Source organism: Mus caroli, unplaced genomic scaffold (assembly GCF_978045245.1).
Source record: "Mus caroli unplaced genomic scaffold, Mus_caroli_1 scaffold_9, whole genome shotgun sequence".
Lineage (NCBI taxonomy): Eukaryota > Metazoa > Chordata > Mammalia > Rodentia > Muridae > Mus > Mus caroli.
Genome location: NW_028227264.1, coordinates 39,122,940 through 39,136,225, shown reverse-complemented (window position 1 = coordinate 39,136,225; position 13,286 = coordinate 39,122,940).

The window sequence follows — 13,286 nt, the reverse complement described above, 5'->3', positions numbered from 1 at the left end:
TCAGTGGGTAAGAGCACCCGACTGCGAAGGTCCAGAGTTCAAATCCCAGCAACCACATGGTGGCTCACAACCATCCATAACGAGATCTGACTCCCTCTTCTGGAGTGTCTGAAGACAGCTACAGTGTCTTTACATATAATCAATAAATAAATCTTTAAAAAATATAAAAATAAAATAAAATAAATAAAAAAAGAAACAGTGTCTCTTGAATCTTTAAAATTACATAAGTATAAAAGCTACTGAAAGTAAATTTTAAATATTCTCATCTGAAACAAAGCAGCAAAAGGGAGGCTTGAGCGACAATGGAAGTAAGGTTAGGTTTAGTCATTCCACCATGCTTCCATATACCAAAGATTTTCATACATAATAAATACAGATGGTTCTATTTATTAACTTAAAAGTGAAACATTCCATGAAACATTTCGAACATACTTATACAAAATCGAACAAGTAAAGCAAAACCCAGTTTCCATAGAGCTAACGTAGTTAATACTGTGGTCCTGAGTTCCAAGGGATTTTTTTTCTATTGTGGAGAGCCTCAACTTCCTCATCAAGGGGCACTGACAGGCACTGCCCAGTTATGGCAGGCAGTCTCTAGGACCTGCCTCAACACTATAGCCAGCTTCTCTTCTGCTTGTCTTCTGAGACTGAGTTTTGGGCATATGGGTAGATAGCTACTCCTGGGTTGACATATGTAAGAAACGAGAGTCCAGGTGTAGTCTGTAGCCTCCGTGAGAAGCCAGTTACGTAGCAATTGAAGTGTTATTAAGTGTGTATGAAAGCTTTTCTGAAGGACTGCGGTGGGATTGAGGAAGCACCTACCCCTAGGTAAGGTCTCCAGGTTCCTGTCTCCATTGACTGCTCTCCTGCCTTTACTCTGCTGTAAGATGTCTGCCTTTCCCAGAAGCCTATATGCTCCATGTGTACTCCATATGTGCTCCATGTATGCTCCGTGTATGCTCTGTGTGTGCTCCGTGTGTGCTCCATGTATGCTCTGTGTGTGCTCCATGTGTGCTCCATGTATGCTCTGTGTATGCTCTGTGTGTGCTCCATGTATACTCCATGTATGCTCGGTGTATACTCCATGTATGCTCCGTTATGCTCTGTGTGTGCTCCATGTATGCTCCATATATGTTCAGTGTATACTCCATGTATGCTCTGTGTATGCTCTGTGTGTGCTCCATGTATACTCCATGTATGCTCGGTGTATACTCCATGTATGCTCCGTTATGCTCTGTGTGTGCTCCATGTATGCTCCATATATGTTCAGTGTATACTCCATGTATGCTCTGTGTATGCTCTGTGTGTGCTCCATGTATACTCCATGTATGCTCGGTGTATACTCCATGTATACTCCGTGTATGCTCTGTGTGTGCTCCGTGTATGCTCCGTGTATGCTCCGTGTATGCTCCATGTGTGCTCCGTGTGTGCTCCATGTATGCTCCATGTATGCTCTGTGTGTGCTCCATGTGTGCTCCATGTAAGGGTCACATATGCGGCCTAGAGCCCCAGTGCCTACCATGGAGCCTACTAGGAACCTCATCAATAGGTATTCTTGGGTATAAATTTCAAATGTTCTTACAACTAGAATGTTCCTATAAAATTATTAAAATTATTTCATGATTTCTTACTGAAGTTTTCTGTCAGTAAAAATGTTTAAAACACTTTTAGAAATTAGTTGAGTTACTATTCTTTTATCTTGTTACTTTATATTTAGATATAAATATAAAGTTGTCCTTTTGTTGTTTATTATACTGAATTTGTGGTTTTCACTCCTGACTAAAAGACCCTAACCTGGAGATCTTCTTAGCCTTGACCTTGGGGAAGTGAGAGCTAAATAATGACTGAAAGGAATAGATATGGTAATAACGAAGGCTCAGTTATTAGACAATCCATCTGAGTATTGGGACAGTCACTCCAGTCTTCCTTCTTGTTCTTCACTGTCCTTTGTATTAATTTTCAAGAGACAATCATTTCTGAGTCAGTATGTAAATTATAATATAGTGCACTCAGTTCATAGTTGAGCAGAGAATGTTTTACTTATTTAGTGATAAAAGGAAAGTAAGATGACGTTAGGCCCTTTCTATCAAGGATAGGGACCGAGAATATATGTATATATGTGTGTATGTGTGTGTGTACACATGTACATGTGTGTATGTATGCATCTATGTGTGAGTATACATTTGTACACCCTTTCTATCAAGGATAGGAACTGAGAATATATGTATATATGTGTGTATGTGTGTGTATACACGTGTACATCCTTTCTATCAAGAATAGGGGCATATATGTATGGCCAAGCCAGCTCAGTCAGTCAACAGGGTCTCAAGGGCAGGAGTGAGGATTGAAAAGAAAAAGACAACACTATAACATGACTCCAGCCAGTGCTGAGGCTGAAGTGGATTTAATTTTTCCCATCCAGCTTTTATACCATTCTAGGTACTAGCAGAGAATAGGGTCAGTTCTTAGATCAAAGATAAAGTGATTCAACAAGACAATGAACAAAGAGACTGCACCAGGTAGTGATCAAACAAAGCAATAAAGTCCCCAGGGTCCTGGGTCTGGAGACTTATCATGATTACCAAGACAAAAGGGAAGTCACACAATCCTTGGCTATATTCACCTTGATCCTTGCATTAGCCCAAATGTGAATATTCTTATCTGAGCCTACTTCCTTGAGCCCAGTGACAAGTACTTACCAAATTTCTATAAGTAATTCCAAAGGCTCTCCACATTTCCCTCTTTTTTATTTAATAAACAAGACTGTGTCTGTCTTAGGTTCTGACAAAAATGCCTTCCTTACCCGTCATGGAATTAGCATTTTCAAAAACAATGCTATTCTGTCTTAGGTTGGTAAGGCACTGTACTTACCTGTCATTGACTAACTCTGTATGGGGATCTTTTTTTTTTTTTTTTTTTTTGGTTTTATGAGACGGGGGGGGGGGGGGGGGGGGTTCTCTGTGTAACCCTGACTGTCCTGGAACTCACTCTGTAAACCAGGCTGGCCTTGAACGCAGAGATCCGCCTGCCTCTGCCTCCCTCCCAAGTGCTGGGATTAAAGGCGTGTGCCACCACGCCCAGCTGGGGATCCATTTTTAGTTTCAAGCCATGTATTTTGGCCACCAACATATTAATGTTGTTAAAGGCAAGTTTTATCACAATGGGCAGGAATATAAGTATTCCCAGGATGAGAAGGGCTAATATGATCAAGCTATATAAGCCACTCTTGAAGTATGGCCAAAATGGAAATACTGACCTTAAGCCATGAACAATTTTACCAGCAGTATCTGCAGTATCAAAGCTCAGTGGAGCAGCATTATTTAAATTTGTAATCTCGGTATGCAAAGTTAAAACATCCAGAGGGTTGTTAGAATTATGATGCCAAATACCCTGCAAGTGTCTTTGAACGTTTTCCCAATTATAGTGACTATCATTTTACATTCTAGAAGTAACACAAATCCATTGGTATTTAGTGTGACACTCGAGATGGCTTCTTTCTGACCCTCCTCTCCAATAATTCGAATAGTATCATAAGAGCATCAATCCGTTGTTCCAAATTAGTCTGCCTAAATTTTCTTGAACTCAGAGCCTGAGTAACCCTTTCTGCTAAATGATTAACAAAAGTAGCTGTCTTAACTTCTTGGGTCAAAGCAATTGCAGAAGCAGTTAACATCAATGCAATTAAAGCCACTATGCCAGCAGTCATGTAGCCCACGACCCTCTTGCTTCTGCTTAAAGACTGACTCACTTTTTCTAGTACTTGCAAGCTCTTTACAGAATACCAAGGTCCTGTAATTCTCACAGGCAAAAGCTGGTTGATAGACCACCATAATACATATGTCAGATTTCTATATACTAACACAACTAGAAAGTGTACAATCAATGCAACTTACATCAAATATCATAGAAGAAATAAATATAATTTGAACGTGACCGGTTAATAATAGATTAGGAGCCTTAACACATGCACTAACATTCGTTTGAAATCCAAGTCCAGATCCTGTCCCAGTTTTAATCACTGCAAACGTAACATCATGCAAGACAGTTGTCAGTTTTCAAATATGTCTCTGAGAATGTCCAGAAGTAGCCTTCCAAATGAAGACTGTCATTTTCTTTTTTCCAATATTGAACTGATTTCTAGACCAGTCTATGATCGAGTCAGAATAACTGGTCACATTGAAGGAAATAGATGAATCATCATAACTTCTCTTTTTGATTAAGTTTTGAAGGCAGTTTCCACAGTCTCCATGTTCTCTGTCCCACAAGGTCTAAACGCTTAAAACAAGACAGCTTGTCCAATCTGGGATATAGGCAAGCAAAGGTGGGTCAGGAACATTCGTCCAAAACAGCTTTCCTGTCTCCATTGTCAGGGCACTCAGCAAGCTCACAGGTCAGCATCATTCTTTGTCCCAGCATCACCATGTCACACCAATCACTCTGGCAGCTAGCATGCTCCTGCAGCATCCTGTGGAAGAAACACAAACATGCCCTCTTCTCCATATTAAATACCTGATCAGGACCCTGCCATATGCCAGTATGTGGATCCTTCTATTTCACCTAGGCATAAGTATGCCTGGTTGTAGAGTGACATAGACACTCAGCAGAGAGTTCCTTGGCATCCAAATTTAAAAATTTTTAAAAGTGAAAAGCATGATTTAAATAATGTGGTGTACAGGGATATAATTTCCCCCTTTTTGTTTTTTTTGAAGATATTGTTTTAAAGTTCCATGGGCCTGTTCCACAATACCTTGCCCTTTAGGATAATAAGGAATCCCAGTAATATGGGTAATATTAAATTGTTGACAAAACATCTCAAATGCTTGACTGCAATAGCCAGTTCCATTATCTGTTTTAATCTGATTTGGAGCACTCAGCATAGAGAAACAATGCAGGCAATGACTAATTACATTTTTAGTTACTTCTCCTGTTAAAGCAGTTGCAACTAGAAAGCCTGAAACGGTGTCAAGTCACATGTACATATTTTAATTTTCCAAAATCAGAAATATGAGTACCATCCATTTGCAATAATTAATTAGGTACAAGTCCTTGAAGATTAACACCATTATGTGATACAGGTTGAAATTGGGGACACTGAGAACAAGTCTTTACAATTTGATGTGCATATTTTCTAGAAATACCAAATTGTTGTCTCAAGCTATTACTATTTTGATGATGTAAAGAATGAGATTGTATGGCCAGTTGTTTCTCTGTAAGGCCTATAATCTGCCTGGTATACAAATCTGCTTTGGCATTGCCCCAAGGGGTCTGTCCAGACAATCCAGTATGAGCTCATAAATGTCCTGTAAAGTAAGGAACAGTATGTATTGCTTAAATTAAGTCGTATTTGCATAAATAATTGCAAATTTTGAGAATTAGTAGTATTTACAAAAGGAACAATTTCAAGCAATTGTAAACCATGTGCTATATATTACCTATCAGTATAAAATTTAAAAGCTTGATTTTTCAACATTTCAAAAACAGTGGTTAAAACACAATTCAATAACCTTTGCTGAAACAGGGAAAAGTCAAGAGAATACACGTGCAATCCAATCACATATGCTGCTTTCTCATTACATGAGCCATCTGTAAATACAGATAGCACTTTCTCTATTGGCTATATACACAAACTTACAGGAAATACAAAAGCATTCAGAGAGGCAAATTGTAACGTCTTTTGGATAATGATTATCAATTTTGCCTAAAACGTTTGCACATGCAATAGGCCAAATATCGTTATTCTGGAATAACCAATTTAGTTGCTGTTTGGAATAAGGAATATATTTTTCATCAAGTTCTTTCCCAAAATACTTTCGTGATTTTAACTTACAATTCTGAATTAACACAGCAACAGCTTCAGAACAGGGTGTTTAAACTTTCTTTGGAGATGAAGAAAGATGAATCCACAATAATGGTCCCTTTTGCCAAAGAATTGTTGTGGGCACATGAGTAACAATAACGCAAACAGCCAACAATTGATGTATAGTCTATATCCTCTACTTTCTACAAAGCTATTCATCACTCACCAGTTACTGTGCATCCCCCTTGAGAATATCAATCAGAGGCTTAAATCCTCCTGTGGTAAGCTCAAGATGAGTTCTTAGCCAAGCAACGTCTCCTAGAAGCTTTTGAAATTAATTTAAAGTAAGTAAACTATTCTTATTTGAATTTTCTGCACCACAATCTGCTTAGGATATAACTGATGCCCCAAATATTGAAAAGGATATTATCTTTGAATCTTTTCTGGAGCAACAACTACTCCCCAACATTTTAAAGCTTGTTGAATAAGAGCAAAGGTTTTTGTAGTAAAATTCCCCTTCAGAGGGATCAGCTAATAAAACATCCATATAATGAACAATATGCACTGAAGGATTCAAGGTCCTAACATCTTATATTGAAGCAGCAACAATTTTTTTTTTAATATAATGAAGGGCTATTAGCCATTCCCTGTGGCAAGTTTCCGATATCACTTCATGGTTTGTTTGTTTTTTTTAAATTACAAGAAAACACTCTAAATGCAAATCTTTTACAACCATCAGGATGCAAAGGAGTAGTATAAAAACAATCTTTTAAATCTATAATAATTTTATACATATCTTTTGGAATGGCAGCTGGAGTAGGTAAGTCAGGTTATAATGTTCCCAAAAGCTGCTAGTTTCACTAGCTTTTCATAAATCTTGCAATAATCTCCACTTGCTTGAGTTTTTTTAAATTACAAATATGGGTGAGTTAAGATCTTGAATTGTAAACTGAAGCTAATGGAACATTGGCATTTTAACTATAATTTTAAAGTTTCTTTTGCAGTATTAGAGCATAACCATAATTTTGGAAAGTAAAACCAATTTTTTGTTTGTTTGTTTGTTTGTTTATTTGTTTGTTTGTTTAAGGCAGGGTTTTTCTGTACACCCCTGGCTGTCCTGGAACTCACTTTGTAGACCAGGCTGGCCTTGAACTCAGAAATCTGCCTGCCTCTGCCTCCCAAGTGCTGTGATTAAAGGCGTGGGCCACCACCGCTCGGCACAAAACCAAGTTTTACCAGTATAAAGAATCCTTTCTCTCTAAAATCAACACCAAGTTCATTAATTTCATGTTACAAAGTTTGGCTGCCAGTTCTTATATATGAATGCATGATGGTGTGGCTTTTAATGCCTCATTATTTTAAATCCTATCTTTTATAAGTCTGGTTTCTAGAACAAGAATTAAATAAAATATTATCCCAATTTTGAGGTATCTATAGAGACCTAATTTCCTAAGTTGGCTAATGCCACATGTTGTCTAGAATGACTCCAACTCTGAGTTATCAGTTTTCAGCTAACTTTCTGTTACCAATGTTACCAATTTTTAATCATACTCAATAACTTATAAGCCAATAATCTATAACCAAGACATGCAGAGCATATTTATACATTTAAGACTAGTCAGAAACAAACATGAAGTGAGTGGCCACACACATCTTATATATTTATACTTGACAAAATTTTCTTACTTTTTCTAGCTGTAATTTCAAGCTGCTGGCAGGGTTTCTCCTGCTGTGCTTGACTCCTAGCTAGGGGTGCAGGGCAACTTAACACTTTTTGTTGTGCAAATTGATACTGCCTCTTGTTTTGTTTTGAAATGTGTTAAAACTAAACCAAGGGGTGAATGACTTAGCAGGCAAAGTTTTAACCATTTTTTTCTTTCCAACATGAAACACAGAGCAACAATCAAACAATGAAACAAAAACAAAGACATAAACTGACAGAGAAAAAGACAGACAATAGACAGAGAGGGAAGAAAACTAGATGTGCCAAAGGGACCCAGATATCCCACCTAAGAGACCCAGAACCAGAACTAAGCATTCCTCCAGTAGGAGCCAGAGAGAAGGCAGGACATCTCTTCCTGTCTCTAGGAGAACAGCTTATATTCATTTTCCCTCTCTTTTGCCAAAACATCCCTGACAGGGGAGAAGAATGTTTTTCTGAAACCAATTCTCTCTCTCATATCCAGGGTTAAACTGTTTCTAGTTAGGATCCAAAGACTAAAACCATCTGTGAAAATTATCTTCGCTCCTTTATGTTTTAACACGAGTCTAAAAACATACACAAATGCATTCTATCATTACCTTGTCCCTTTTAAAAAGGTTTATTCCACTTTATTTTTCCTTTAGCTTTCATTTAATTCTACCATTACCTTGTCCCTTCTTTTATTTTATTTTATTTTATTTTGGTTTTGGGTTTTTGGTTTTTCGAGACAGGGTTTCTCTGTATAGCCCTGACTATCCTGGAACTCATTTTGTAGACCAGGCTGATCTCGAACTCAGAAATCTGCCTGCCTCTGCCTCCGGAGTGCTGGGATTAAAGGCATGTGCCACCACACCTGGCTACCTTGTCCCTTCTTACAAGGTTTATTCACCGCTGGCCCAAATCTTTTTCATTTTCCTTTCCTTTGCTGCTTTTGTTAGAGCTTCCCTTTGCGGAATCCTTCACTGTATCCTGCTTACAGGAGCTCCAACATTGAGGCGCCATCTGACCAAGCCAGCTCAGTCAGTCAACAGAGTCTCAAGGGCAGGAGTGAGGATTGAAAAGAAAAGGACAATTAGACAAACATTATAACATGACTCCAGCCATTCTGAGGCTGAAGTGGCTTTAGTTTTTCCCAGCCAGCTTTTACACCATTCTAGGTACTAGCAGAGAATAGGGTCAGTTCTCAGATCAAAGACAAAGTGATTAAACAGGGCAAGGAACAAAGAGATCTCACCAGGTAGTAATCAAACAAAGCAGGAAGCAAAAGTCTCAGAGTCCTGGGTCTGGGGGCTTAGCAGGATTACCAAGGCAAAAGGGAAGTCACACCTTCCCTAGCTGAGTTCACCTTGATCCTTGCATTAGCCCAAATGTGAATATTCTTATTTGAGCTTACTTCCTTGAACCCAATGATAAGTACTTAGCAAATTTCTATAAGCAGTACCAAAAGCTCTCCACATATGTATATATGCATGTATGTGAGTACACAGGTATACATCCTTTCTCTCAAGGATAGGAACACACACACACACGTGTGTGTGTGTGTGTGTGTGTGTGTGTGTGTGTGCGTGCAGCAGGTCTCTTCTACTGGTTTCCAGTGATGGGATATTATCCTGTGTAAACTAGGACTTTTGTATCATGTATTAGAATTTAAATCTGGCCAAATATAATCCTTTATAAACCAGCTACTAAGAAACTTTACATGAGCTGAGCAGTGGTGGCACACGCCTTTAATCCCAGCACTTGGGAGGCAGAGGCAGGCAGATTTCTGAGTTCGAGGCCAGCCTGGTCTACAGAGTGAGTTCCAGGACAGCCAGGACTACACAGAGAAACCCTGTCTCAAAAAACAAAACAAAAAAAAAAAAAAAAGAAAGAAACTTTACATGAGACAAATATGAAGCTATTGGTTTTTAAACACCATTTCTTTAGGATTTATTTTTATCTTTGTATTTATGTGTATGTGAGGGATATGGGTGTGTGAGTGCAGGTGCCAATGTAGACATGTGCTTTTAACATCCCTCTATCTACAAGAATTTTTTTGTTTTTTCATTTTGTTTTTTGAGACAGGGTTTCTCTGTATAGCCCTGGCTGTCCTAGAACTCACTTTGTAGACCAGGCTGGCCTTGAACTCAGAAATCTGCCTGCCTCTGCCTCCCAAGTGCTGGGATTAAAGGCATGTGCTACCATGCCTGGCAAGAATTTCTTTTTTAATACATTGATAATGTAGCATTTTCCTCTGTCACTCTAAACATGAAGTATGGTATTAGGCCAGCTTGATTTATTTTTCTTGAGAATGCAAATATCATAAAAGTATTCCAATTTTTAAAATAATCTCAATATTGAGTCAGTTTTAAGAATTTACTGAATCTTTAGGTGGTGGCTTTATAAAGTTCAGGTCCATAAGAAAGTACCAGCAATCAGCTAATAGACAATAATTACTGCCTATCTTAAATGCAACTTACAGAGGAAAGAGTTTATCTCAGCTTACAACTCTCAGGTAAGACTCTGTCCCTGAGGGAAGTCAGGGGAGGAACCTGGAGGCAGGAGCTGAGGCAAAGGCCATGGAGGAGTGCTGCTTACTGGCTTGCTCCTCGTGGCTTGCTCAACCTGTTTTCATATAGAACCCAGGAGCATCAGCCCAGGGATGTATGGTGGCCCTCCCCTGTCAATCATCAATCAAAAAAATGCACTACAGACATGCCAACAGACCGATTAAGCAGGCAGTTGTCTCAGTTGAGGTTAGAGTTTTCCAAATGACTCTAGTTGTGTTTGGTTGACAAGACCCCAACCAGCATTGAGTTCATCACTGGAGGGCAGCTGCACTAGCTGAGCCAGGATGAGCCTGCCTCTGGGTTTAATCCAACCTTTGCCAAATCCAAGCATTTAACACCCAGGAAAGTCACATCTTGGACCATGTTCACATAAAAGATCATATATCCAAGGTAGAAACGCTGGTGGGAATAACAGATTCATGAATAACTGTGAATTCATGAAATGACTGCTCTTTTATCCCATGTAAATGTTCCTGGAGTGCCAGCCAGTCAATTGTGTAGGTTTGTCCCCTTTCCCAGGCTCTGTTACGACCACACCTAACATGCAAGAAGAGGTGCGTTTCCTTGGACTGCCACACAGTTTATGCTAAAAGACAACTTCTGAATCTCTTACATCCTCCCATTTTCTTCACTTTAAAAAGTGCCGGCTTTTTGAGATAATTCAGTGTTTACTAAATTCGTATTTTCTGGACCATTTGTGCAACACTACACGTCTAAGCGCTGATTAAGGAAGTGTGTACCACAGATACTAAACTCTCTCCTCACTTATTTGTAGACCAAAGATGAACTTTGGCACTGGAGAACCATGCTGCAGCCACAGCCGCCATCCTTCCTACGTGGGAGGAGAGCGCCAAGCACTGTGGCAGGCAGGAGCAGGAGGGCCACCAAGCCTCACAGAAGTCTAGCTTACACTAACAGACAAGTTTGGGGTCCCCGTATTTCCTTGCTATGCCTGCACCTGCCAGAATTATTTAAATTAAGTCCAAGTTAAGCAAACCCCAGTGCTCAGCATAATTGTAACCACTTTGCAGGGCTATTTAAAGTGTTTTTGCTGTTTTTCCTCCTCTGTAGGATCTGATGGGAACTGTAGATTCACATTCCATCTGCTAGATGAGTAGTCAGAATACGGGCTCTGTAACCTCTTAGTTTCTTAGCCCATATACCTGGAAATTTATACTTCCTTGTTGGATCATTCAGAGAAGACGGAATGACTGTTGCCTGCAGTGTCTCAAGTGCTCACAAAAACAATAACTCTCCATTTCGTTGGTTTGATTGTTTGATGCATTCTGTCTGCGTTGCATCAGGGGAGGTGGCTCTTCTTTTGTCTGTCCCTCACAAGCCATTTGTGTTACCCCTCCTCTGAAAGTAAACACCAGGGCTACAGTAGCCTGGCTTACTTCTCAGTACTTGTGCACATTGGAGGTGAGGGTGTGGGCAGTAGATTGCCCCCTAGTGGATATTTGAAGCTGCAGACACATCTGGGTGCGACAACTTAGAGGGTGAGATTATTGTTCCTGCCCTCTAATGGGTAGAGTTCAGGGATGCTGCTAAGCATCTTACAGTGCACAGAACAGTCTTCACACTCTTGAAGATTTCCCCAGCTCCAAATGGCAGCAATGCAGGGACCCTGACTAACATAAGCACAATAAATTCTAGAGACAGGGAAGCCATCAGAATATCCATTGTAAATACTAAACTGTCTATTAAGAAAATTAAGCATAAATATCATAACCAGTCCTCGGGCTGCCTGCTAAGTGGGTCTGGGCAGAGGTTCTGTTTTCATTTGCTTGTTTTGTTTTGTTATGTGGTGTGATGGAGCCAGTGCTGCGTACCACTTCTCTGGAATCTCCAATTCCATGCACTAAAAATCTTGCTGTAGGTGTGCACACATCTTGGGGTAGGCCACACTTAAAATTAGTGCACTCTATAAATTGCTGAAGAATATTTACTTGTATATATATACACTCCAGTGCATTAAAGTATTATATAAAAAAAAAAGTCTGTGACGAAAATCCAAACAAAGGCAGAATAAAGTTACCTTTCTTCAGAAACAACACCATACAAACTAACAGTACGAACCACCTTTGACCTCGAGTGGACCCCTCTGTGTTCACGGGCAGCTGCAATACACGTGCGCACTCAGGAGACTGAGTCACCATTGCTGATCACATTTAGTCAAGGTGCTCTTCTCTACCCCTTTTTTTTTCAGGCACTGTGAGTTTTAAGAATCAAAACTTCAGATTTTTTTTAAATTATCTCAATTAATTCAGAACTCTGATCTCCTTTAGGTACAGAGATCATCCCATACTGACATCTGTCAGGTTCTCACTTGAGAAATGATATTTTCAAAGTTCCAAACCAACACTTGGACCAGGACTATCTGAGGGTAGAAGCAAGCCCTGGAAAGGGACGCCTGGGACAAGAGATGGGCGTGGCGAGAGCCAGGACCCTGCTGCCTCCCACAGGGTTTCTGAACAATGAACACACGGTTTTCATACACTGTATGTAAAATAACGTGCACCTAAACCCTTAACTTGGCTTATTTTTATATTGTTTAATTAGCAGAACTAAATTTTGAAATTTAAAATTTTAAATTTGAAAATTAGATTCTGAAAACCATCCACAGGACAATAAATGAGAATTAATAGACATCATTTGAACCATTAAAAACCTACTGGTTCTGCTTAATTTAAAAAAACAAAAAACAAAAAAACAAACAACCCAACCAAACAACCCAACCAACCAACCAACCAAACAAACAAACAAAAACCTTGTGAAAAAGAAGTGAAATCAGGGGCTGAGGCAGGAGGATCAAAGATCAAAACCAACCTGAGACATTGAGCGAGTTCTGGACCACTCTGGGTGACACAGCAAGACAGACAGATAGACAGGAGGAGAGAGAGAGAGAGAGAGAGAGAGAGAGAGAGAGAGAGAGAGAGAGAGAGAGAGAGAGAGAGAGAGAGCAGTCGGCATTGGTGATTGGTGTCTTCCTCTATCTCTGTACAATTTATGTTTCTTCGCCCCAGGTAGAGTCTCACTCTGTAGCTCTAGCTGTCCTGGAATTCACTAGGGAGTCCAGGCTGGTCTTGAACTCACAGAGATCCACCTGTCTCTTTCTCCCAAGTGCCAGGATTAAAGGTGTGTGCCACCATGCCTAAGTTTTTGAGAAGGGGCCTCTCCCTGAACCGGAAGCCTATTGACTCGCCTAGGCTAGCCTGACCAATGACGCCCAGCCTGT